Source organism: Dermacentor andersoni, chromosome 11, assembly GCF_023375885.2.
Source record: "Dermacentor andersoni chromosome 11, qqDerAnde1_hic_scaffold, whole genome shotgun sequence".
Taxonomy (NCBI): Eukaryota; Metazoa; Arthropoda; class Arachnida; order Ixodida; family Ixodidae; genus Dermacentor; species Dermacentor andersoni.
In genome coordinates this window covers 54719427-54741381 of record NC_092824.1, presented here as the reverse complement: position 1 = coordinate 54741381, position 21955 = coordinate 54719427, and the positions used below count along the sequence as shown (strand labels likewise).

Sequence of the window (21955 nt, the reverse complement as noted above, 5' to 3'; positions counted from 1 at the left end):
ATTCTTGCCTTAGCGCGTGACAAACTGGTGGAGGTGCGGGGTAATCTAATCTATGCACCAAACCCCTCCGGGCAGCAGGAGCTCCAGCCCCGTACCGGTGGTTACGCCTGTACACCGCGCCAGCAGAAGGATCCGTGGACAAGCCCCTGAGTTTGGACTCCTCCCAGAGAAAATGGCAGCTCCGACCACCCCAACCGGTATGGAAGGCACAACGCCGATTCATTGTACGCTATTCAATCCGCGAACGCCGAATCCCTTCCACGGCGCCATACATGAGGACGTTGAATATTGGCTGGTGCACTATGAACGTGTCGCCGCGTTCAACAAGTGGGATGACGCAGACAAGCTGAAAAATGTTTATTTCAGCCTTAACGATGGCGCACGTGTTTGGTACGAGAACCGTGCAGATGCCTTAACTTCATGGGCAGAATTCAAACGGCGGATTCTTGAGACGTATGCGAGCCCTGATCGCCGAGAGCGAGCTGAGCGTGATCTCCAGTCCCGCATACAAATGCCTAACGAGGGTGTCGCAATGTACGTCGAGGACATGACGCGTCTCTTTCGACGAGCCGACCCCAGCATGTCGGAAGAAAAGAAGGTGCGGTACCTGATGCGCGGAGTAAAAGAGCAGCTGTTCGGCGGTCTCGTGCGCAGTCCTCCCAAGACTGTGTCAGAATTTCTTTCCGAGGCCATCACCATGGAGCAGACTCTTCGCCAGCGGACACCATCATACGAACGTCAAGTGAACACTGCCTCACCTACGGACTTCTTCGGAGCTCTCGGGGGTCACGTCGATTTCTTTCGAGAGCTCATTCGTTCCGTGATCCGCGAAGAACTCCAGAAACTCTCGGTACCTTCACAGCCGACGCTCAGCTCCTTGTCCAGCGTTCTCCGTGACGAAGTCCAGCATGCGCTAAAAGAACCACCCTTCAATACAGAAGCTCGACCGCTAAGAAATGACAGCCCACATATGTCATATTCGCAAGCCTTGAGGCAACCTGCCTCACCTCCCTCCCCGCTTCGCGCCGCGCGCCCGGCCATGCTAGAGCCCGTCCAAGCTGCCTCGTATTACCAGGACCACCGACAGGCTCCGAGGAAATCAGACGTGTGGCGGGCACCTGATCGCCGTCCCCTTTGCTTTCACTGCGGCGAAGCTGGGCATGTCTACCGACAGTGCTCCTATCGAGAGCTCGGACTACGCGGATTCTCAGCGAACTCGCCGCGACCTAGGTTCGGCCAGCGTCCTCCTGAAATTGAAGAATACGTTGCCCAGCAGCGCGGATCTCCATCAGCTCGACACCAGTCACGCTCCCCTTCGCCGCGGCGGTTTTCTCCGACTCGCCGTACGTATTCAAGCGTGGTGCAGGGTCGGTCGCCCAGCCCACGACGGGAAAACTAACCACAGCGACCTTTGGGGGCGAGGCCGCTCAGTCTGGACGTGCTCAAGGACCCCTACTGACGCGTACGCGGACCGACGATACATCGACGACGACAGTACCTGCTGATTACAGAAAAAGAATTTCCTTGGACATTCCTGTACTGCTTGACGGTCGTGAATTGGCTGCTTTAGTGGACACTGGAGCGGATTATTGTATAATCAGTGAAAAACTGGCCACCCTTCTGAAGAAAGTGACCACGCCTTGGAATCAAACGCCAGTTCGTACAGCTGGCGGGCACATCGTCACACCACTCGGCATGTGCACGGCACGAATACAGATTCGCGGCTCTACGTTTGTTGCCAGTTTGAGCATTCTCCCCCAGTGTTCTCGAGACCTAATCATCGGCATGGACTTTCTCAGGGAGCACGGCGCTATCATCAACATTCGACAACGCCTCGTCACTTTCTCGACAAAAAGCGCCACAGCGACGACCAACACCATCCACCCTCGAGCACCTCTTCGTGTTATCGACGACGCTGTCACGTTACCACCGCGTGCAAGTGTCGTGGTTCAAGTGGCATGTGACAAGCTCATACACGGTGAAGCAGTCGTAGAAAGCAATCGCTCTCTCCTGCTTTCTCATGGTGTTTGCGTAGCAAGAAGCCTTGTCGATCTCCACGATGGCCACTGTGAGGTTCTTGTCACCAACTTCAGCTACGAACACCGGCACCTTTTCCCCGGTACTGTCATCGCCTACGCCGACCCGATCGCCGATGTCACTGAGTGTTTTGTTTCCGAGGCAATCGGCACTGCTGAAGCACCTCTACGCAACGTCGACATTAGTCCAACGCTTCCTGAAGAGAACAGACAACCCCTGCGCGAGCTGTTGCTTGAGTTCCACTCTTGCTTTGCACGGTCGTCGAAGGTACGTCAAACATCGATTACGAAACACCGTATCATCACCTATGACGACGTGCCCCCCATACGGCAACAGCCTTACCGTGTTTCCCCGACCGAACGACATGCCATTCAAACGCAGGTGAAGGAAATGCTTCAAGACTGCGTAATCCAGCCCTCATGCAGTCCCTGGTCATCGCCAGTCGTTCTTGTTAAAAAGAAAGATGGCACGCTTCGATTTTGTGTAGACTACCGGAAGCTAAACAACGTCACAAAGAAAGACGTGTACCCGTTGCCTCGTGTCGACGATTCTCTGGACAGGCTGAGGCACGCGAAGTATTTCTCCTCTATCGATCTGAAAAGTGGCTACTGGCAAATTGAAGTAGATGAGCGTGACCGCGAGAAAACTGCTTTCGTGACTCCGGACGGCCTTTACGAATTTAGAGTACTCCCTTTCGGCCTCTGTTCCGCTCCAGCCACATTCCAGCGAATGATGGATACCGTTCTCGCTGACCTCAAATGGAAAAGCTGCCTCGTCTATCTCGATGATGTCGTTGTCTTTTCGGAAACTTTTGACGAGCACCTTCGACGCCTTCGGAATGTACTCGAAGCCATTCGATCGGCTGACCTTACACTCAAGCCAGAGAAATGCCATTTCGGTTACGAGGAACTGAAGTTCCTTGGTCACGTCGTAAGCGCGGCAGGTGTTCGGCCTGATCCTGAGAAGACTGCTGCCGTAGCAGCTTTTCCCGCTCCAACCGATAAGAAAAGTGTGAGACGATTTTTGGGCTTGTGTGCATATTATCGACGCTTCATTGAAAATTTTTCAAAGATTGCAGATCCGCTATTTCGCCTTACGCGTGACGACACGCCATTCCTCTGGACTGATGCACAACAGACCGCCTTTACGGAGCTACAACGTCGCTTGTCTTCTCCTCCCGTGCTCGGTCATTTTGATGAGGATGCCGACACAGAAGTACGCACTGACGCCAGCAATATCGGTCTCGGAGCTATCCTGGTGCAACGACAAGACGGGACTGAACGAGTTATCGCCTACGCGAGCCGCACTCTGTCACGCGCAGAGTCCAATTATTCCACCACAGAGGAGTGCCTCGCGGTTATTTGGGCTACCACAAAGTTTAGGCCGTATCTCTACGGGCGGCCATTTAAAGTTGTGACCGACCATCACGCTTTCTGCTGGTTGACCAACCTCCGCGACCCTTCTGGACGATTGGCACGTTGGAGTCTGCGACTCCAGGAATTTAACATCACCATCGTGTACAAGTCAGGCAGGAAACATGAAGATGCTGACACGTTATCACGGGCACCTGTTAAATCTCAGAATCCTGATGAGGAAGACGACAGCGCCTTTTTGGGAGCACTCAGCGGGCCGGATCTGCTCGCTAAACAGCGATCGGACGCTGAGTTAAGACCCGTCATCGATCACTTAGAAGGCGGCATCGCGTCCATTCCTCGCCCACTTTCGCGACAGTTGTCGTCATTTTGCCTACGAGGGGGCATCTTATACAAAAGAAACACAGGTTCCGGCGACAAACCACATCTGCTAGTAGTACCTCAAGCCCTTCGCGACGACATCCTATTAGCCTGCCACGACGAGCCAACATCTGGTCACTTGGGCTACTCAAGGACTCTGGACAGGGTACGGCAACTGTACTACTGGCCTAGACTGACTGCTTGCGTCAAACGCTACGTGAAAGGATGCCGTGAATGCCAGCGCCGCAAGTCACCACCCTTCAAGCCTGCAGGCCTTCTACAACCCATCGACCCTCCGCGTACGCCGTTTGATCAAGTTGGAATGGACCTTCTTGGACCATTTCCCTTGTCTTCCTCCGGCAATAAGTGGATCATTGTCGCAACTGACTACTTGACGCGTTACGCTGAGATGAAGGCACTACCACGCGGGACAGCATCTGAAGTTGCCCAGTTTTTTATGCATCACATTGTCCTTCGGCATGGCGCACCGTCATTCATCATCACTGACCGAGGGACGGCATTTACGGCAAAACTTCTGAATGACATCTTCAAGCTGAGCTACACGAGTCATCGAAAGGCCACTGCATACCACCCTCAGACTAACGGCTTGACAGAAAGATTAAACAAAACACTGGCAGACATGCTCGCTATGTACGTGGATGTACAGCACAAAACGTGGGACGAAATCCTGCCGTACGTAACGTTTGCGTACAACACTGCCACGCAGGAAACTACACGCTTCCCGCCATTCCGCCTCGTTTATGGTCGAGATGTCCAAACTATGCTACACGCCATGATGCCATATGAAGATACCGACCAGCTCGACCAGTTAGCTCCTGACGTCGAGGAGTACATTCAGCGCGCCGAGGAAGCGCGTCAACTGGCCCGCGTGCACATAAGACAGCAGCAGTGTACCGATGCAATAAGGTACAATCTCCACCATCGACAAGTGACCTATGAGCCTGGTGACCAAGTTTGGGTTTGGACACCCATTAGAGGGCGAGGCCTCAGCGAGAAACTCCTCAGCAAGTACTTCGGCCCATACACAGTACTAAGGCGTGTAAGCGACGTGAACTATGAAGTGATTCCAGACGGAGACCTGCCATCGCCCAAGCGCTGTTTACCACGCGCAGAGACTGTACATGTGGTCCGCCTCAAGCCGTATTTTACACGGTGAAGTGTACTAGTGAAACAACCTTCTTCTCTTTTTTTTTTTTTTTTTTTTGCTGTCGTCGCGTCTTCCTCCAAAGAACTTTGAAGCGTTCTTTTTTTTTTTTCCCCGACCACAGAACACATTTTTCCGTGTGCATTTCCGTATGTGTGCTAGCGCGTCCACCCCCCCCCCTTTTTTTTATGTTTTACCTAATTTGTCTAGTTTCCATGTACGTTTTGTGTTTGAGCATCGAGTCGATGCTCCATTGGGAGGGGGAATAATGCCACCTGGTGTTTTGAGCCAGCGTTGCGTGCCCAGCAAAAACGGTGATTGAAGACGACGAAGTCAAGGATCTTGCGCCAGCTGGTGAACCGTCCTCCTTGTGTCTGACATTTTCGTGTCTGGCTGCTGATACTGCTGCTTATTCTATGTATATTCTGTATTCTATGTTATTCTGTATTCTATGTATATTAGGTTATTGCCACGGCCAAAGGCCTAGCTCTCGGACGGATGGTCACTTTGCATTGTGACTTTGAAGCTGTTAACTGTTCAGTGTGTATTGCGGACGTTGCGCGTGTACCCCGTAGTTTCATCTTCTCGATTCCTTAATGTCTTCTCGATCGAGCTAAAGCCAGAGGAGACAGTTGCATCTGTATTCTAGAACGTTGCTTCACTGAACACTTATAATGAATTCAATAACGTAGATGGCCGTGTCATTCCTCGGCAGAAGTGGTCACCGCGCTTCATCGACATCTCGCGGCAATTCTTGTGCACCGTGTCCTTTTCTTCAGCCGAGGAACTGCGCGATGCGCAACTCAGTGGAGTGGAGGAAGAAGTTCGAGTCGCGGATCATTTGAGAATATGGGGGCGCAGGTCAGAAGGCGCCGCTTTCCCACGTGTCCGTTAAAACTCTCGCGCGCGGTTAAGGCGGCAATTTGCTTTCAACAGTATTGATGTAGCTGCTCGCAAAGTCGCATGTGAAAACCGAAGAGAGGTACTAGACGTGGCCAGTATTGTTCCTACTTAAAAGAGCATAGAAACACGTGAAAAAGCTGCGCCACAGACTACCGGCGCCTTGCCAAATGTGTCTCGTATTCAATCATATCTCAAGGAATTGTATCTTCGAAGAAAGGAAAAGTGACACAGCTGGCGTGCTCTATGGAAATTAATTTGTTGGAAAAAAATTTGGCGCCTAATTTCGCGCTATTGGGCCACCACAATGATTTGTTGCAGCGACGTCCGGGTCGGTAATCTAACAAATATGAAAGTTCGGAAAGTTGCGCGCCTTGCTGGAGTAGTGGCCTGGGCGTTGCGCGGCTAAGCACGAGGTCACGGGATCGAATCCCCGGCCGCGGCGGCCACGATTCGATGGGGGTAAAATGCGAGAATGTCCGGGTCCCGTGCATCGGGGGCACGTTAAAGATGCCCTGGTGGTCGAAATTATTCCGAGCCCTCTCTGTACCGACGTGGGAGCGGCCCGCATCAGTCCCAGACTGATCCCTCAGGACCTAAATAAAGTTATTCATACCATACCCCCCCCCCCCCCCCACTACGTCGTGTCTCACAATGAAATCGTAACTTTTGGCACGTAAGTCCCCCAGAACTTGATTTCGTTTCAGTTGAGCACGTTGGTTGACGTTGATTGTGAAAAGCGGCGCAAATTAAACGCGGACGGCCAGAGGAAACAAGTGTACGAGCGCTGACTCGCAACTAAGACCTTATTGAAATAACGCAAACTTATAAACTTATTTGATTAGAAAAAACGTTTAGAAAAGCAAGAAAACAAACATCATCCCCACGATGAACCACCACCAGCACACGTGCAGAGTAATAACGTATCACCGACTCAAAGCTTACCACGTCGCACCAAAAAAAAAAAAAAAACAAGCGTAAAAGCACCATAAATCAAATTAGCGTGGTCCGTCTAAAAACGTCCCTCCTTCCTCAGTGAAGGCTATGGATGGCTTAGTTAGGGACCGGTAGGGATTTTTGCTTATGTGATAAGCTTCCACGAATAACTGGTAAAGAAGGGCTCTTTTGTTGTGATGCCGGAAGACCTCTTTCTAGCAGAAAGCCTGCTCACCTCTAAAAAAACTTAGCAAACGTGTCCCTTATGCCAAAAGAAGTGAAACAACAAGCGCTAGTCCGTCTGCCTACTGTGAACTTGAACGCTGTAGCCTCGGCGACTAGAAAGGCAAAATGACTTGAGCTTGAGTTTTTTTTTTGTGTGTGTGCAGAAACAGATAAACGGTACGTTTGCTTGCGAGCCATCGTATTACAAAAGGACACCTGGCAATGTGCCGTTTATGGCTTTCTGTAGAAAAAAAAATGGACTTTTCTCATTGTTCTTGAAGCCTTCCTGGCAGCGAACTCCGAGAAAGGGGTGCAATTCCTCTCAGATACTAATCCTGAAGGATGTTGATTGATCAGTACTGATATTGACGGGAGGTATTATATAATGCACCATTGTGAACTGATGAGGTCTGTGAAGCTGTTTATCACAGAGGACAATGACAAACAGGATTTCATTTCGATGTGGGCAAAGTGTGTTGAGTCTTAGGGCTATCGTTTCTTTGTTTACCTCAAGGTCGCGTTTATCATTCGGAAGGGTCAATTTCTTGCACAAAAGTCTGGCATTTGCATCGGGTCCGGTGTTGCGCCACTGCTAAGCAATATTTTCTTGAGAAAGCTTGATCGGATGCTTGATAAAGATTTCACATAAGTGATCACAAAAGCCTTCTGTTGCGTTACCAATTCTCATTTCTATCGAAAGAGAGCGGGTTAAGCGTGGATTAGTCAATATACTGAAGCTCTTCAAGAAGAGAGATAGAGAGCTTAACATCACTAAAGAGGTGCTAAAAGATGGGTAGCTGCTGTTTCTAGACCTAAGGCTATCACTTCAGAAGCAGCAGCACGTCTGTATAAAATATAATCCCAGAAGTAAAAAGCCTTTACTACACTACTGTTCGGACCACTCCATGATCACTGAGGAGAGTATACCGGATGCGCGCGTGAAAGCAGTAGTGTCTCGAACGTGTAGTGAGGCCGTATCACATAGCCTGCAGACCCAGGTAGAAAGGCTGCAGAGGGCCGACTACCAACGTGACGTCCTTCTCAGGAGGTATGAAAAAGTAATTAAGATGGGTGAAGGTCGGGGAAAGACCAAGGCTGCACGGAACAGATCAGATGAATAGGAACGGCTGCGCTGCCTTATTTCTTGGCATGTTTCAAGGTTTGAAAAGCGTGGACAAAGGGTATGCCCTAGGAGTTGTTTCTTGGGCACCTGAAAAGCCGGGAAAGATCTGCCAATAAGTGCAAACGCACGCCAACAATGCAAGTGCCGGTAAGGTCATTGGTTGTGCTGTGAAGCATGTAACCCATTTCGTGAATTGCGGAACAGATGTGATGTATAGGCTGCCTTTGTCATGTGACGAAACCTGCACAGGGCAGACAGGCCGGTGCATAAACACGAGCCTGTGGTGGCATGATTACGCGCGCAGAAGGGACGCACCATTCACCATTGCAATTGGCCCTTCATTGCAAGCACTGTTTATGCCAACTGTTGTTTAATGACGCAGAGTTTTTCTGTACATACCGTGATCAAGTCACACGGGAAATTGTGGAAGCATCTCACATAAGCAACAATGACGACCTGTGTATTGGCCGACCGTCCATCGCCCTCACTGAAAAATAAAGTGGCGTTTTTAGACAGGCCAGAATAGCTTGTTCCGCGGTGCTACTACACTTGTACGATCCTTCTTTTTTTTGGCGCGACATGGTAAGCTTTGATCCAGTGATACGTCGTTGCTCCGTATATGTGTTGGTAGTGGTTCATGTTACGCTACTGATGTTTTCTTTCATTTTTATCCGGGGATAGTCATAGCTATATGAGCTTTGGTAATTTCAAAAGAGCATCCGTTGCGAGCTAGCTCTCGTCCGTGTCTTTTGTCTGTCCGTCCCTCTTCCATTTGTGCTGCTTTTTCACCCTTAACCTGCCGATACTAGATGGTTTTTTTGCCTCTCCATGAAAACCACGGTCACTGTTACGAGCTTGGCAGTTCAAGTAGAACGTGGTAGGCATTGAAAAGAACGCCGAGGGGTTTCCCGCGATTGAACTTGCTGAAACGATTTTCTTCCAGGTCTCGGAGACCCTTGCACTCCTGCAGGGCTTTGTCCCGGCCCTAGCGAGTGCAAAGAATCCCTGCACTGCGACCCGGACCAAAGAGCCTGCCTTCCTTTTCCGATTCCGCCCACTAGAGTGTCTCGGAACGAGAACGACACGGACTCTTCGAGCTGACCCGAGCCGTATAAATAACCGCGAGAACAAGCTGGTCTTATTCGCACACCGAGTTGGAAGTTGAAGGGCAGTACTTTAATATTAATAAAGATCCAAAATAGACAGAGATTCATTAGATTTCATTAGACATTCATTAGATTTGAAAGCTGTACTAACATGGTATTTGCCACCCTTTTCTTTTTTTCTGCATGTTAAACGAACGTTCGCGACGTCCAATCCCTAGAAAAAAAATACTGGCCAGCCTAAAGAAATTTAGTACAAATTCCGGAGTTTTATAAGCTCAAACCCCGATCTGATCATGAGACGCGCCGTAGGGGGGAGGGGGGGGGGGGCTCCTGATTAATTTAGCCACCTGAGGTTCGCTAGCGTGCACTCAATGAACGGTACACGAGCATTCTTTTTACATTGCATTCCCATCGGAATGTGGTCGTCGTGGATGGGATTGAACCCGCGACCTCGACATCAGCGGCGAAACGCCATAGCCACTGGGCTTACACCATGGGTCGGTAAGCCCCAGAGCACCCTAAATTATTTACTATAATAGCTTTTTTTTATATACAGACGGCTTTTCTAGCGTTTTCTATGGGGTCAATGTACCGAGAAGTCATGACCGCAACACGTGGTCAGGTGGAAGCATGGCATCGCCTCTTTCGTTTTGAGAAATTAGTATTCAGCGGTGTCTTCGTGGTGTAAAGTCGGGTAAGGGGCAAACGAATCTAATTTTCTTCCCGTACCACTGCAGGTTGCTATACTCGCGTTCGCAGACCAAGTGAGACGTGTAGTAAGGCGTGCGCGGCCCACAAGCTTTCTACGCGCCTCCTGCACTCGCCTGCCTGCCTATCCTCGAAAATAGTGGCGACAATCCAAAGTTCGCCCAGGGTTGTCAGCATTAAGCAACTGTCATATTACACCGAGCCTCGCTGTCAATCGCGTGCTCAAATACTTGCAACACCCGCGTATGTCCGAGGAATGGTGCCCACTGCTACCAGCAGTCACACAGAGGACATGCAAGCTGCACAGCACATGTCTTTCCGCGTTACGATTAAGAACGACAAAAAAAACAGCGCACGTACTACTTGGAGGTTCGTGAAGCTCGTCCCTTTGTGCTTCCCATTCAAGACGTGCTCTGGCGCTCCTTAGATGCCGGACGTGTATGCCCTGATTATATCCTCAAAAACAAAACACTGCGCAAGTTTTGTTATTATGTAGTGTAGCTACTAAAATGTTGGCCGAAAGTTATTTGCGGGAGCCAGTATTCAAACCGTATACTTATGGTGTAGTATAAGACAGATAATGAAACTTTGCAGCTTTCCTGCTTAGCCAGAACGTCACTAATTATCACATAAGGCATACATAGTATGATGGGCCAGTCCCAGCGGAAGGCAAGCATAACGTTGTAAGCTATCAATTTGGGAGAAAACCAAATAAAAAGAACTATCCCATTTAGGCGCTGTGTGCCCATTTGTGCATGCCAAGAAAATGCACTGAACGCAAAACAACTGATCAAAATAACGATGTCTAAAACGTGTCGCATGACTCGTGAAACGTATGTGTGGATCTCTACAGCAAGTTCGAACATTATTCGTAAGTCGTTTTAGTAAAACAAGTAGTAAGGCGTACGGCCGGGTTCTCGCTGTCGGTGTTAGTATGTCGTCATGTAGAGAGTTTGTAGCAGCTATGTGATTTACATGGCTACTACACATGTTCACGTAATTTGTCATGTAGTGTGCAGTAGTCGTCATGTAGCGATTGTTTATTACCAGTATTTTACACAAAACACATTCTTTCGAGTGATTATAGTATGTGTTTTCCAAGTAGCTAGACCTAACATAATTTATGGTATCGTTTCTTTACGTTTTTGTGGAGAGTTCTCGCTTGCGGACCACATTTTGCAAACTTGACAATGTTCATGGAGGAACTCTAAATACCAATCTATACTTCAGCCTTTCGTGATTTTGGAGATGCAAGAACTGTGGCGCAAATAATTTTTTTTGTTCGATAGTCAGAATAAATGGCGCGTGCAGGAGATACAACAGAATGCATCATTGCGCAAAAAGTGATGGCGTGAACAGAGGATCCACGAGACGCTATCGCCGACAGCAGAATCCGTTACTCGTTCTGGCAACGCTTTTCAAGTAAACAAAAGATGTCCACAATATGCAGGGGAGTCACGGTTGCATTACGCTGTCGGCAGTTTGGCGTTCTGCTCGATTTCTGGATTTTTGGCGTTGAATCAAGGCGTTTCTTCGAAGCGGAGAGGGTGTACTAGCCATTGGTCAACTTATATTATTCGCTCTCAAAAATTTCGGCAACGAAACAGCGGAAATAGTTACTCTGCGTGCAAACGTCCTGCTTGCTCGTCGAGCCACGCAACATTTCTTTTTTAACCATCCAGGGTTTAAAGGAGGCGCATTATTGTGCGTAGCAGACCTCTCCGAAACGTGGGAGCTCTTGTGCGTAGCATTGCTCCACTGCTGCTGGTAAGACACGTGACCGTCTTCGATGTTCATAGCAACTCCGCGCTACGACTCGTGTTGCAGTATGTCACGTGGCATCCCACAATATGTGAGCAGTGACGTCCATTGTCCTTTCAGAAGCTAAATATGCATATCGGGAAGTGATAGTACTAGGCCAAGAACTGGAAAGTTGCGTGTTCAATGTCTCTCGGGATCAAAGCAAATGCGAGCTCCTGTTTTGTGTGTTACGGTGCAGCTTTCTCTTTCTTTCGCTGATCCGTTTCAAGTAAAAAGTTTCGTCCGCCCATCCAACCGTGTCGCAAGGTCGTGTCTGCCCGATGACTGACGCTTGTGTTTGCACTGCTCAGTGCTCGATGTTGGGCCTGGGTTTCAAAACACAGCAGACACACCTGCCGCTCACAAGAAGACCTTTCGCGAGTCCTCACACCCCCGTCAAACGTGAGAAGGTGAAAAGTGAATGGTGACCAATCGAACCAAATTGCGTTTTTTTTTTTTTTCGTACAGGCCTCCGAAGTTTAACCGTGGTTTACTTTGAGCAAACTCATCTGTATGTGTCTATAAATGCATGATTTCGAAGCAAATCATACCAAGTGTAACGGAATTTTACTACGCGTACATTGTTGGAAAACAAAAACTAGCGACGTTATGTGCAGGTAAAGTTTGACCACCTTACCATGCGCCAATATTCGCAATACGCGAGTGTTATTTGCATTTCGCGGGCGAGAAGTTCGAGCGCGCAGGCTCGTGCTAAGCGGCCCAACTCCGTATAGCCACTAAGCCACCGTGCCTCACTTCCTTGTGACCCGAGTTGTCTACTAGCTTGGGCCACTGATATCCTCTGGCTACTGTGTTACCGAGCAGAATTAACGTCATATGGGTATGTGCCGAAATAGACGACTTGCTGCTGGATTGTGGTCTTGGACTTCTGTATGTGCCATTGGGAATGTGTCCGTACAGACAGGTCACGCGCCATATTTACATATAACATAGACGTAATCACTGAAATGTCCACCAGTAATAAACTTCCCATCGCCAAATTACACGCACCCCCAATTGAGTGCTGATCACACTGACGTATATAATAATCATCAAAGGATGCGTTCTGTCTGATTTTTTTCGTTATTTATTGTTCTTCTTTGCCCAGGCCGCAAAACACGCAGTGAAGCTGGACTGCTACGAACTGGCAGCTGCCAGGTTCGCTCTGCTCTTCGCATCGGAGAGCGCCGTCCAGCTCTTCTCGGTTGAAACACGTCATCGTGCCGAGGCATTGCTCAGGGAACGGATCTCCGACATGGCGGACATAGCTGGCAAGGCTGCCCTGCTGAGCGACAAGGCTAAAGCCATCGTTCGGGAAACGCTTCTGGATATTGAAGTAGGCATTCCGGGAGGCAGCTGAATGTGCTTTGAGGGTGGGGACATCCTGAAGGACTGCAGACATATTAAGACCCTTCCTTTTTGTGCGCGTCAAATTAAGGTGTTACACCTATTAACCTTATATACAAGAAATGGAAAAGCCCAGAGGCCCTAAATTATTTAATATAAGGGCTTTTGTGAAGCCTGTATGGTTTGGTTTCCCGGGAGGGCGACTGTGTAGTGATCTCATGATGCAGAAGGTGGTCGCGTAGGTGCAGGACATCGAGAAGTTCTGTCTCTCACTTCTGCTCTCTTGCTCACCGCCTTCGCAAACTACTCATTGTGAAGCCAGGCGTAGCAGCATAGCGGGCTAAATCACTAATTCAGTTTATAATTTATCAAGCGCATGCAGATTTAGCGTTTAATTTTCCGCATTCTCTAAGACCCAACCGAGCACTCTCAATTATCAGCGTGTTCGACTTCCACGACTTTCAAATGCATGAGAATTTGAATATTAAAAAGAAATTTGGACTGGTCGAATCGAATACTCACAGCTTTCCTGCTATTTAATGACTGCAGAAAAGATTGAGAGTCAGTGTAAAGCATTTTTGCTGGAATAACTGCGATACGGTCCAGTCAGCTCAGCAGAATGTAAGCAAGTCTACAGATGGTCACCACAGTTTCTTTGTTCACCCAACGGGGGTGCGCGTGAGGCTGCCTCTCAACCACATGTGTGGTCCTTTTTCTATAGCCAGCGGACTACAATAATTGCAGTAGTCCAAATATAATAAATCATCATCATCATCACCATAAGCCCGGCTATGCCCACTGCAGAGCCAAGGCCTCTACCATACTTCTCCGAATTCCCCGGTCATGTGCTACTTGTGGCCATGTTGCCCCTGCAAACTTCTTAATGTCATCCGCCCCCCTAACTTTCTGCCGCCTACTGCTACGCTTCCCTTCTCTTGAAATACAGTACGTAACCCTTAATGACCATCGGTTATCATCCCTCCTAATTAAATGCCCTGCCCATGCCCATTTCTTTTCCCTTATAGTTAAACCCATCATTCTTCTTTCCATAGCTCGTTGCATCGTCCTCAATTTAAGTCGATCCCTTTTGGTAAGCCTTTAGGTTTCTGTCCAGTAAGTGAGTACTGGTAAGACGCAGCTGTTATACACTTTTATCTTGAGACACAACGCTAGAACGTTATCTAGTGAAGCGAGTCTAGCAGTGCTATTGGAGGATTAGAGGGCAGTAAATGGCATATAATAGGGCTCAGTGAAGTTAGGAGGACAAAAGAAGCGTATACAGTGCTAAAAAACGGGTACGTCCTGTGCTACCGGGGCTTAGCGGAGAGACGAGAACTAGGAGTCGGGTTCCTTATTAATAAGGAAATAGCTGGTAACATACAGGAATTCTATAGCATTAACGAGAGGAAGGCAGGTCTTCTTGTTCAACTTAAGAGGTACAAATTGAACGTCGTACAGCTCTACGCCCCCACATCCAGTCATGATGACCAGAAAGTCTAAAGCTTCCATGAAGACGTGGAATCGGCGATGGGTAAAGTCAGAACAAAATACACTATACTGATCGGCGACTTCAATGCCAGGGTAGGCAAGAAGCAGGCTGGAGACAAGTCAGTGATGGAATATGGCATAGGCTCTAGGAATAGCAGGGGAGGGTTATTAGTAGAGTTTGCAGAACAGAATAATATGTGGATAATGAATACCTTCTTCCGCAAGCGGGATAGCTGGAAGTGGACAAGGAGGAGCCCGAATGGCGAGATTAGAAATGAAATAGGCTTTATATTCTGCGCTAACCCTGGCATCATACAAGATGTGGACGTGCTTGGCAAGGTGCGCTGCAGTGACCATAGGATGGTAAGAACTCCAATTGGCATAGACTTGAGGAGGGAACGGAAGAACCTGGTACATAAGAAGCCGATCAATGAGTTAGCGGTAAGAGGGAAAATAGAGAAATTCCGGATCAAGCTACACAACAGGTAATCAGCTTTAACTCAGGAAGATGACCGCAGTGTTGAAGCAATGAAAAAAAAATTAAATTATGGGGTTTTACGTGCCAAAACCACTTTCTGATTATGAGGCACGCCGTAGTGGGGGACTCCGGAAATTTCGACCACCTGGGGTTCTTTAACGTGCACCTAAATCTAAGTACACGGGTGTTTTCGCATTTCGCCCCCATCGAAACGCGGCCGCCGTGGCCGGGATTCGATCCCGCGACCTCGTGCTCAGCAGCCTAACACCATAGCCACTGAGCAACCACGGCGGGTTTGAAGCAATGAACGACAATATTATGGGTATCATTAAGGAGTGCGCAATAGAAGTCGGTGGTAACTCCGTTAAACAGGATACAAGTAAGCTATCGCAGGAGACGAAAGATCTCATCAAGAAACGCCAGTGTACGCAAGCCTCTAACCCTACAACTAGAATAGAACTGGCACAACTTTCCAAGTTCCAGGAGACCAACAAGCCTAAGACAGCCGACATAAGGAAGTATAATATGGATAGAATTGAACATGCTCTCAGGAAAGGAGGAAGCCTAAAAGCAGTGAAGAAGAAACTAGGAATACGCAAGAATCAGATGTATGCGTTAAGAGACGAAGCCGGCAATATCATTACTAATATGGATGAGATAGTTCAAGTGGCATAGGAGTTCTATAGAGATTTATACAGTACCAGCGGCACCCACGACGATAATGGAAGAGAGAATAGTCTAGAGGAATTTGAAATCCCACAAGTAACGCCGGAAGAAGTAAAGAACGCCTTGGGAGCTATGCAAAGGGGGAAGGCAGCTGGGGAGGATCAGGTAACAGCAGATTTGTTGAAGGATGGTGGGAACATTGTTGTAGAAAGGCTGGCCACCCTATATGCACAATGCCTCATGACCTCGAGCGTACCGGAATCATGGAAGAACGCGAACGTAATCCTAATCCATAAGAAAGGGGAAGCCAAAGACTTGAAAAATTATAGAGCGATCAGATTACTGTCCGTTGCCTACAAAGTATCTACTTAGGTAATCGCAAATAGAATCAGGAACACCTTAGACTTCTGTCAACCAAAGGACCAGGCAGGATTCAGTAAAGGCTACTCAACAATAGACCATATTCACACTATCAGTCAGGTGATAAAGAAATGTGCGGAATATAACCAACCCTTATATATAGCTTTCATTGATTACGAAAATGCGTTTGATTCAGTCGAAACCCCAGCAGTCATGGAGGCATTACGGAATCAGCGTGTAAACGAGCCATATGTAAAAATACTGAAAGATATCTATAGCGGCTCCACAGCCACCGTAGTCCTCCATAAAGAACGCAACAAAATCCCAACAAAGAAAGGCGTCAGGCAGGGAGATACGATCTCTCCAATGCTATTCACAGCGTGTTTACAGGAGGTATTCAGAGACCTGGAGTGGGAAGTATTGGGTATAAAAGTTGATGGAGAATACCTTAGCAACTTGCGATTCGGTGATCATATTGCCTTGTTTAGTAACTCAGGGGACCAACTGCAATGCATGCTCACTGACCTGGAGAGGCAAAGCAGAAGGGTGGGTCTAAAAATTAATCTGCAGAAAACTAATGTTTAACAGTCTCGGAAGAGAACATCAGCTTACGATAGGTAGCGAGGCACTGGAAGTGGTAAGAGAACACATCTACTTAGGGCAGGTAGTAACCACGGATCCGGATCATGAGACTGAAATAACCAGAAGAATAAGAATGGGCTGGGGTGTGTTTGGCAGGCATTCCCAAATCATGAACAGCAGGTTGCCACTATCCCTCAAGAGAAAAGTGTATAGCAGCTGTGTCTTACCAGTACTCACGTATGGGGCAGAAACCTGGAGGCTTACGAAAAGGTTCTGCTGAAATTGAGGACGACGCAACGAGCTATGGAAAGGAGAATGATGGGTGTAACGTTAAGGGATAAGAAAAGAGCAGATTGGGTGAGGGAACAAACGTGGGTTAATGACAGTTGAAATCAAGAAAAAGAAATGGGCATGGGCAGGACAAATAATTAGGAGGGAAGATTACCGATCGTCATTAAGGGTTACGGACTGGATTCCAAGGGAAGGGAAGCGTAGCAGGAGGCGGCAGAAAGTTAGGTGGGCGGATGACATTAAGAAGTTTGCAGGGACAACATGGCCACAATCAGTACATGACCGGGGTAGCTGGAGAAGTATGGGAGAGGGATTTGCCCTGCAGTGGGCGTAACCAGGCTGATGGTGACGATGATGAAAACCAGCTTTCTGACCCATCAACCAGTGTACAGCCGTACGATACGTGGTGCTTTTCAGGGCTAATGGCAGTATATGAAGCAAACAGACCATGAATCCGAAGAGGTCCGGTTCTTCCCACCGTCTGCGTTCCGCATCCTTTGTGCTCATCGCCTCTTCGGCTGAGATATTGTGCCGATTACTCGATATGGCGAACAGTTTTCCTACTCGCGTAAACAGCTTTTATGAATTAACAAAGCCGCTTCCACTCATATGGGCAACTTGCGCCACCTGCACGACATCCTCGCATAGCTTTGCTTATTGTAAACGTGTTTGAGCTTGCATTTCATTTTATATTGCGTATAGTGAAATTTGAAGGTAGATACAGCTACAGCTACACCCATGTGCATAAAGCATCAATAAAAGAAAAAGAAGCATGCCTGCCAAAATGATGCCGACGTATTTTGTTTAGCGCTATAGATGGGGCGCATCCTATCTTTTCTGCCCTGATGAAATCCAGACACACAGTGCTGCCATGTCATTAACTTAATATGAATACTGGCCTTAATTTATGCACAGGCCACGCGGTCCTTTTATCCACGAAACCGTACGGACGCTACGATTCTTTAGGGTAATTGCAAACCTGTTTGTTATCTAATCTTCTGCAGCCCTCGATTGCGCTTTCCTTGCTTATGTATAATAGGACATGGCAAGGCGATATTGATGACGTTGCTAGTGATGATCGCTAACGATGGCAGGCACTGTCTTAGGCGTATGGAACACGAATCTTGAGGCGGAATGACACATCATACTATGGGCCATTACTGTAAGGAATAAAAAACGTGCTCAAACGCAACAATTCGTAACCGAATAATCCAAGTAGCCCAGTTTACGAAGAGATACGAACTAAAATAAATATGAATTAATGATTTATACCCGCCACGATGGAAAAGTGGTTATGGCATTCTGCTAAACACGAGGTCCCGGGTTCGATTCCCAGCCACGGCGGCCACATTTCGACGATAGTGGTACGCAAGAACACCCATGTGCGTAGCTGTAGGCTCACGCTAAAAAAATAGACCTGAGCCAGTCCACTGTGAAGGTGGATGATCAGCGTAGCTGTGTAGCACACGACAAGGAAGTGACACCGAATTTTGAACAAAGGTATACGAACACATTTATTGTCTTGATCAGTGGTCATCGTGATGAAAACTACGCTCAGACATTTATTTTTATACATCCGCATTCATTCGTGTGATACATTCGTGATATATATGTCGTGTTTTCGTTTCGCGATATACTGAGTCAAAGAATTTGAGACCGAAATCACCGAACCGACTAGCAGCGGGCCAGTGCCGTCAACGCCTTCGCCGAGGGAGGGGTAGTATGGGAACGCTGCCACGATGAGCGGCAATGGAGCCAGCCGTAGAAAAGAACGAAGGCGCGGGCAGTGGAACGAGCCATTGCCGATGACTATAGTTTTTTGCTCACACACATTTGTCGACGGAAACGAAAAAAAAAATGAACGGAACCCTAGCCATAAACAGCTTCCCTGTAAGTCACTGTGCAGTGTCGGGGCGCCGAATTCCACGATTTGATGACAAATAAAGCACGTTGTCTCAGCCCTGCAACTTAATAAAATATGGCGATGCTAATGATAAGCCATGTGGTAAGGCATTGTGATGGAGAACGTCTCTTCAGCGGCTCCGGCAGGCGAATTACAGACAGTTTTATACTAATAGTCTCGTGTACTCGACCACTATTTTGCTTCCATTCCCGCTACTAAAATCGCAGCGAGTGTCCGCGTGTCTACAGCTCACCACGTCTTGTGCGCAGCTGCAGGGGACACCTTCCGAGAGAGAGCTTGCGTGGCGAGGATTGCAACGTGGCTGTCCGTCACGTGCGCGGCTTCGCAGAGGCATTCGGATGCGTGCCTGGATCGCCAATGGCGCCAGCGAATGAGTGCGCCGCTTCGGACTTCTTGTGAGCAGCGAAATGATCGACTGCGGGAACAGCGCTTTTTTCCCTACTTTGTACACACCTCCCGTCACCTCACGCGCCGCGTGAATGCTCGTTGTATGTGTGTTCAATCTTAGTTATATTTCGTTGATTATTTTTTACTGCTCCTGCGGAGGGACCCACTGAAACTCCGTTTATTGAGAGATGCCTCATTCATCTCATGTTTGATGCTTTGTATGAATGAACGCTTCCTTATTCGTCTCAGGTGGTTCGATTCGAAATGACGTGGATGTAGGCGCCCTGCTGCTACCGAGGCCAGTAGGCAGCATAGTCTTCGTTCCATATTGACTTTTCCGGGTATTTTTGATGCAAGCTGGCGACGAACAGACTTTTGTGACAATTTGGTTTAGCGTATTAGTCACGTAAAGCGAGGACTACTACTTGCGTGCGACGCCGGGAATGTTTTAATGAAACGACAGTGTCCAGGCCACCACAACGTTAAAGAGAAATTTGGTTTTGCAAATAGTGCAACGTGGAATGAATGTGCTCGCCAGTGACATTGAATAAAACCGATGAACGTTCTGTTCGAGAACGTGAAGTTGGCCTCGTTGGTGTGACATAAACACTGCAGGAACAGGACCGAAGAGAAACAAAGCAAAACCTGCGCTGTATTGCTTTGTCTTTCATCGGTCCAGTTGCTGCACTTTTACTGTTTTTTTTTTTTTCTGAGGAAGAGTGAATGTTCGTTCCTTATTAACATGTATGACGGAACATTCCAACAATTAAGGTCACTTTCACTTGACAGAAGAAACACGCGAGGTCTCCGTACTTTACCAGAGTGCTGTCTTGAGAGAGTTAGTGCAAAGCTAATCCGACGCGCGGGCGAGCGTCGCGCAAGCGCGGGCGAGTTATCGGCACGTGGGCGAGCGTCGCTCGACGCCATGGCGCGTCGAGCGCGTTGGTCGAGCGCCAGTGGGTCGAACCATCGGTCGAACTGCAGACGCTGTCATTCCCGCCAACGTGACGTAACAGGGTGCGCGCTCGCGCTACGTCGGTCTCCATTTAGCCATTTAACCTTCTCCTAGTCACATGCCATGGTGCCGCAGCGGCGAGGCTCCGAGCGAGCGCCGCTGCATTGTAGATTCCAAATACAGCGCATAGACACATACACATGAAGAAGACGCGACAGACGCGGACGAGCGCTGCTACGAACTTTCCAGGCTCTCCAAGTTTTCCAGTCTCTGCCCTCGGATTAGCGTTGATGGCAAACGAGGTTGCAACGCCAGACCTGAACACACCCAAGTGGGATGTGCGACAGGAGTGGTATATTCAGTTGCCTTGAAGCGTGGAAATGTACCATAGCCGGAACCATAGCCAAAGAATGCTACGCATTAATACTGGCTTTCTGAATCGTGGAGCCTCGCACCCGAGTTGGAACTATGTAGAATTTGAGGATATCTAGGACGTGCAGTATGTTGAATAGGGTGACACAGCTTCGTCACAGCCAAAGAATGCTACGCATATGTAGACTTTGAGAATATCTAGGACGTAGAGAATGTCGAACATCGCAGCACAGCGGCGCTACTGCGAATGGAGCCACTCTGTATGCTTTTCCACTCTAGGACTGTCGTTTCAGCGACGGCAAGGCCACAGGTTTTCTGAGCAATCTTTTTAACTATAGTACTCGAAACTGCCGATATATATGCGTTTTAAATATTCCAGTGACTATCTTTCACATGCAGCAGCGAACCTTATTTTAAAGCTTCGATAATGTTTTGTCACAGTGAGGTTTACGTACGAGTATCACTCAAGAAACAATGGCGCAAACATGGACGAGATAAGGAAAAAAGATAGAGCAGCTTTGAAAAGACAGCCGTCGTCTAATCTGTGCCAACATTGCAAAGAATGTAAGTGCAAATCGTTCGTAAAAGAAACCAAGTTGCTGTGAAAATAGAAAAATCGGGTAGTCGAGGGAGATTGCTGAAGCATTATTTATAATTATAAGTCCGGTGACGTGTGCGTTCAGAGGCCATCGGTGAGTCGGCACTAGCTAGAAAAGCATTGTTTAATCACTAATCTTTAAGCTGTTACACGTGTTTGTGCCAAGTTATATATTTAGCGTGTTTTTCACAATAAACCATTGTTGCTAGCCTCCGCTCGTCCGGGTTTTTCTATCTCCTCCCTGTTGGTCTGCGCCACTCTTCCTCGATTGTGGATTACCAACACGCCCAATAGTCAGTATACTTCTAAACCAAATATCGCTGCTCTATTTATAACCTTTTGACGCATATTTTTTAGCTACCTTATGCATGTCTATCCATCGCTACCAATCTACTATTGCACGATTATAACGATCACATGTGTAAACTTCATTTTCCTTTTTTTTTACGACCATGACGCGGTGACGATGATGACGTAACCAGCTGTCCTCTTTTTTTTAATGCATAAGCATTTCTGTGCCTATCAACAACGAGGAAACCGGTCCGTCCGTAAGGCGAACTACTACCAAAAAAATTAATCTATAAAACAAAATAAGTCCGAAAGAAAAAAAACTTCGCAGTTCCGCCCGAAAGCCGCACCACCTATTGGAATAGCAAATTAGCAGATAGCTGTACGGAGTAAGGATTGTACTTTTACCGGCCGTATAAACTTGTGAACACTCGCTTACTAACTAAATTAACAATGATAGAATGCGTAAGCGCGACTCAATGAGGA

General features: G+C 48.0%; 1 long non-coding RNA gene across 1 annotated transcript in view; it reads left to right on the top strand.

Moving 5' to 3' along the window:
• LOC129381368 (uncharacterized) overlaps nt 1-9326 on the top strand; it is a 46333-nt gene extending 37007 nt beyond the window's left edge. The window contains exon 2 of the long non-coding RNA XR_011890920.1: nt 9063-9326. This is a non-coding gene — a long non-coding RNA (uncharacterized lncRNA). The remainder of the gene's footprint in view (nt 1-9062) is intronic.
• The last annotated feature ends 12629 nt before the right edge of the window (nt 9327-21955 follow it).